Genomic DNA, 6,140 nt, shown 5'->3' with positions numbered 1-6,140 from the left:
ATCACAACACGTTTTAGTGCGCGCTCTTATAACCTATATACGTTAAGAAAACGTATGAGTTGTCTTAAATTACAACTGTTAAAAGTTCTCACTGTTCAAAATTAGAGCTGTTTTAGTTCTATAGTTTTGAGAGTAATCGAGTCTAAATAATTTGGTGTCTCACTAACCATCCGCCGCCGCCCTGATGGGGGCGCAAGATAAGCGTTTATGAGGTGCCAAAAATGCATTGTATGAAACGGTTTGGAGCTTCAAATTTCCCGTCTTTCTGTGCTCATTGAGAGACAGAAAGAAAGAGAGAGGAAGTAGGCTAGCCAGAAGACCTGGAAGAACGACTTCACTTTGAAAGGGATGTCTTCTTAAGTACTTTAATTTTGGTAAGAGGACGAAACCAAATTCAAACTGGTTCCGAATTATGTTTGGATCTGAAGACATGTCAGACCAAGACTTTCAGTAGTGTGAGCTCAGAGAAAATATTTTGAAAAAACTTACTTGGTTGACTAGTTAGCAGATTGGGCTAGGCACAGCAGCCCTAGCGAGCAGAGACAAGTAATTAGCTCGTGAAAAAGCTTTACCGCTCTCTAATCACGGACAGAGGAAGTACTATTGACGAACTTGAATTATTTCAACAAAAACACGACTCTACAAGGTAAGTCCGTACGGTATAGATTTCAATTGTTACCACTTGCTTGACTTGAAAGGTTAGCTCCACTGTTTTCGTGAGCTCGCCAAAGACAAAAAGTTTGCAAATCACGAAGATTGAGCGAGTAGTGCAGCTGGACTCGGTCAGTACTGTAATTATATAGCGTCGTAATTATATAGTTTAAGTCAGTTTGTGTTACTTCTGTTTAGATTCATACCGCCCATAACGAGGAACTGATAGTCGGTGCCGGTCAAGCGTTTTTTTTTAAAAGCCGTACCAGTACAGGATTGATGTCCACATTAGCCCGTAAGCTTTTGTCTCATGCTTTTGCCGTCGTCAGAAAGTTAAGTGAGATAATTGATTATAACCATTCATTTCGCCATGCTAACTTTGTTCACCGCAGTAGATAAGCTCTCGTCAACAGTGGTGATTTGTGTATCCTTTAATTAACTTAGCCAAAAGAAACTCGCTTCCATATAAACATTACAAAGGGAACACTGTGAGCCTAAAAGAAGTGAACAGCCCAACTTGTTTGTTTGTTTAGGCTGGTTACTCGTCAGCTACCTGTTGCATCTATGGAGTTGTTCTTTCGTGGACATTTTTAGGATGTGAATTTCGTTCCTAGCGCATACAGTTTTACTGGAGGGTGTGCTTTGTTCTAATTATTTCAGTATGGGAACATGGACCGTCAAACGCACAGACTGTCTGTATGGTTATTGATTCGTTAGCTAGCCAGCGCGTCTTTGCAAAATTGCCTTTGCTTCTGCTTGCAGGCTTTACAGGGCTTTGTGTCAGCAGTGGTTTCAAAGTTCTCTCTCTCTCTCTCTCATACACACACAATGTTGGCACGTCATTGTGCTAATCTTCGCCCAAATTAAATACTTTCTCAAAATCTCTACGTGAATTTTGCTAAACCCTCGCAGTACATGACTAATGGCTAACAACTGCAGCCACGGAAAATCCGAATCGCTAAATAGAAGAAACGGAAGAAGAGAAGAAAAACAGTGTCACGTTTGATAATGTGGGGTTTTTCGTCCCGATGTTATTTTAGTTTATGCACTCAGTAGTGTGTTGACAGGCATTTCCCCTTGAGGAAATATTTTATGGCGTTGTCACGTTGCGGTGGCCAGATCTGTCAGCCTTTTGGTAGTCAAGCGCAACTCGACTTTATCTGTCAATTCCCTGTCCTGGTTTTCACATAAAATGCCAGTACCCTGTTAGTATGATGTCATAGCAATAATCAAGACAATGCGACCACTCGGCTTGGGAAGGAAATAGCCATTTTCCGCCATGAATGTGCCCCGCATTTGTCTTCGATTCAGAGAAGTCAAATTTCTAAGGCTTAGGGCTGTATGAATGAATATGGAGCTGGATGCACGCACGCACGCAAGCACGCACGCACACCACATAAAACGTTTTTTTCCCATCCACAGAAAAAGGCCATATGTTTGTCTGCTCCAGCCCTACTGAGAGCCCCCATCTATCCCTGGCGAGTGGAAAGGCTTGTGTGTGTGTTTGAAGGGGGGGGGGGGGGGGGTGTCTTTTGCTGTCGGAGGCTGTTTTAAGTCTGACATTCTGTCTCCAGTAGATTACCATACAGGTTGGATTTGGGGCTCTTTTATTAAGAGCCAAAGGGGAAATGTGAATGTCAGCATGGTTTGTTGGGACTGTAAACACCCTTTTTTGACTCCTCATGCTGGAGCGTGGTGCAGGGCCGGGAGTTTTTCTTTTGCGGACATCAGAAAAGATGTCACAGATGTCGGAATATTGGCTGGTTTTTAACACCATCCTTCTGCTTTTCTGCTTCCTCTCCTTTTTCTTTTCTCTCGTTTTCTTTTTCTTTTTCTTTTTTTTTCAGAGCAGGCAGACAGATCTGTGCAAATGGCCATTGCTAATGAATTCTGAGGGAATCTCTGATTGTTTGCCTGAAACAATAGGTTGCCCTGATCCCCTGATTCCTGTGTGTGTTGTGCCAGTGCAGCCTTTTCGCCCGCTGGCAGCACACGCTGCTCTTTGTCTAGTCCAGACTGGTGGATTTGACTGTAAACTCAGAAACGCCGTGTTCCCGCTTTGGCACCGGGATCGTTGCGAGAGCCGGTTATTGGCCGATAAGACCTCGGTTGTCATGCCCACCGAGTGTCATGAAGAATACTGACAAGTGTAGACCTGCCTTGGTGTTTGGAGCGATGCCTTTTGTGAAGCGTGGTGGGTAGTCTCTCTCGCTCTTTCTGCTGAATTTGACTTGCATGTGGAGTCGTCTTTTTCCCCTCAGTGGGTCCTCAGACCAAGACACTTCTCTTCTGTTTCACACAGTGAAAAAGGAGAACCTGTTTTATTAAAAGTCATTGTGTTCAGCAGTGTTAGTCAAAGGCCATTCTGCTCACGTCCGTCTATGGTAGAGCGGTGCTTAGTTAATCCTGTCGCCAACGACACGGCTAGTGAATGAACACATAACGTGTGTGCGTGTGTGTCGGTGTCAGAGTGTGTGTGTGTGTGTGTGGTGAGGACGCTGCTGTAATGCAGAGGAATGGTTGAAGCAGTTTGACAGGAATGCTGTAGGGTGTGTCCCTCTGTGGTGGAGAGGAGAGAGAGACGAGGGGAAAGCTTTGATTTTTTTTTTTTTTTTTTTTTTCCCTGTCCCGTGTTCGACTGCCAAGTTCTGGTTTCTGATGACGTGTAGTTGGTCCATATTCGCAGGCATGTTTAGAGTTGTAGCCTCAGTGCTAGACGGAGAGGCCTCTTCCCCCGGTGTGGTTCGGCAGTGCTCAGTTTATAAATAAGTATAATTACAGAGTCCACGAACGCTGGGTCTGGACCCGCTGCTTTTCACTGCAGCCTTTTTTACATGGTTTTTTTTGAAGGAAACCTCACAAAAATGTCGACGACACATTTGGATGAGTTACTAAGGGCAGAGGAGGGGAGTGAAAAGGCTGGCGGGCCTTAAACTGATTGATATGCAGCCTGAACACATGGCTTTGATTCTGTGACTGTGCGGTGGCTGAGCTGCAGTAGACAGTGATTTAAAGAGAGAGCTCTAGTCTCCCAGACTCACAATGACTCTCTGGGACTTTGATGATCCAAATGACATAGCAGTGTACAGTCTCAGTGAAGCACTGACTCACTCCAGCCTCACTCCAGCTTCTGCTGCAGTTTCCATCACTGACTGACGGTGCTGCACACAATGACATTAGTCGGCAGGATGAATGGATATGTAAGCTGTGTTAACGTATGCGTTAAGTGTAGCACACAAACTCAGTGAGCTGTAGTCATGTGGTAGTTGTAGCTGTCTGCAGGCGTGTGTGTGTTGTTGTAGTTGTCTGAAAGTGTGCCTGCGTGCTTGCCTGTGTGTCTGTGTGTGTTTGTGGTAGCTGTCTGCAGACGTGTGTGTGTGTGTGTGTGTGTGTGTGTATGGTTGTAGCTGTCTGCAGGCGTGTGTGGTGTGTGTGTAGTTGTAGCTGTCTGCAGACGTCTGTGTGGTGTGTACACTCTTCACTGAACGGTAGTCAAAGTTCAGTGGGTGTGTGTGACGGAACGTCTTTCTCAGACAAGTGGGCCGGTGATGTCATGCAGGAAGGGCTCTGTCTGAGTGTGTGTGTTAGTGTGTGTGTGCACAGGATGACTGAGTATTTGGGGACGGTATAAAACGCCCCCTCTCTCCGTAGTGGTCAGAGATGAACGTGCCGCTCACTTTGACCAGAGTCAAATCCACCGTCTGTTCCCAAACAAAGACAAGCTGCAGTTATTGTGGGTGTCCCCGAGTAAGAATTTACATAGTCCGGTCTGATTGGTCAAGTCTTGCCTGTGGTCAGCTGATCGTTGAATTTTTTTTTTTTTTTGCTCATTGATCCATATTCTCATTTGCGACACTGGTTTCCATTTTTTCCACACCAGACAAAAAAGCTGAAACACCCAATTAAACAATTTGTCTTCTTGACTTGGTGTAAGACTTTATTTTATCATAGGATGTGTTCCATCCTTTTCTCACTCATTATGTGAAACGTCTGTGTTATAACGGTGACCTTATAACAATAATAAATACGCCCATTTAAAATATAGAAGGCCCATAGCTTACAGTCAAAAAGAAACCGGAGGAGGTTTTTTTTTTTTCTTCACGCAGAAACAACTCGTAATGAAATTACCAAAACTGAAACAAGTCCACTGTCGAGTGTCTGCATATCAAACATCAAATAAAGTGGCGTATAAAAAACTTTGGGTTTTTATTTTTTTAAGTTCAGGTGAAACCCGACATTCTGTAAATGCAAGGCAATATGGAATAAGCTTTATTTGTTAAACGATTCCTTAACGTTATCAAAAAACAAACATTTTTATGCCGTGAAGTGCATAATAACGTCAACACAATGTAGAATAAAATGTACAACAATATTTTGGATTAAACAGAATGGGATTAAATTTAATAACTAAACTTAATAAATAACTAATGTTCCTAAGGTATTTTAATAAGTTATCAGGAGTACATGTTCGGCTCATCATTGTTCATTTCTGTTTATTTATTTATTTTTAATTAAATTAAAGTAGATTTCTTGGGTGTATCATGGAATTCTGCGCTGTTCCGAGCCTGTATCTGACTTCCAATTTTATGTTCAAATAGCGCTTCTATGTTCAAATGTACCCTGCTCACTTGCAAGTCAGAAGAAAAATAAAAAGAGAAAGAGAGAGAGCGAAAGAGACAACTTCAGCATTTCATCCCAGAGCACATCACAGTCCCAGGTCACTTTTATATTCAAATCAAATCCACCGTCTCTTCCTAAACAAAGATAAGCTATAGTTACTCTGATCAGAGTCAAATCCACGGCCTCTTCCTAAACAAAGATAAGCTATAGTTACTCTGATCAGAGTCAAATCCACGGTCTCTTCCTAAACAAAGATAAGCTATAGTTACTCTGACCAGAGTCAAATCCACCGTCTCTTCCTAAACAAAGATAAGCTATAGTTACTCTGATCAGAGTCAAATCCACGGCCTCTTCCTAAACAAAGATAAGCTATAGTTACTCTGATCAGAGTCAAATCCACGGTCTCTTCCTAAACAAAGATAAGCTATAGTTACTCTGATCAGAGTCAAATCCACCGTCTCCTCCTAAACAAAGATAAGCTATAGTTACTCTCAGAGTCAAATCCACCGTCTCCTCCTAAACAAAGATAAGCTATAGTTACTCTGACCAGAGTCAAATCCACCGTCTCTTCCAAGACAAAGTTGAGCTATAGTTACTCTGATCAGAGTCAAATCCACCGTCTCCTCCTAAACAAAGATAAGCTATAGTTACTCTGACCAGAGTCAAATCCACCGTCTCTTCCTAAACAAAGATAAGCTATAGTTACTCTGATCAGAGTCAAATCCACGGCCTCTTCCTAAACAAAGATAAGCTATAGTTACTCTGATCAGAGTCAAATCCACGGTCTCTTCCTAAACAAAGATAAGCTATAGTTACTCTGATCAGAGTCAAATCCACCGTCTCCTCCTAAACAAAGATAAGCTATAGTT

General features: G+C 42.7%; 1 protein-coding gene across 1 annotated transcript in view; it reads left to right on the top strand.

The window, feature by feature from the left end:
* Positions 1–592: 592 nt before the first annotated feature.
* LOC115820556 (myosin IXB) overlaps positions 593–6,140 on the top strand; it is a 71,257-nt gene continuing 65,709 nt past the window's right edge. Inside the window, exon 1 of the mRNA XM_030784174.1 lies at positions 593–646. The gene's annotated coding sequence lies outside the window, so the exon portion shown is untranslated. The remainder of the gene's footprint in view (positions 647–6,140) is intronic.

Source organism: Chanos chanos, chromosome 9 (assembly GCF_902362185.1).
Source record: "Chanos chanos chromosome 9, fChaCha1.1, whole genome shotgun sequence".
NCBI lineage: Eukaryota > Metazoa > Chordata > Actinopteri > Gonorynchiformes > Chanidae > Chanos > Chanos chanos.
This window is presented reverse-complemented; position numbering and strand designations above follow the sequence as displayed.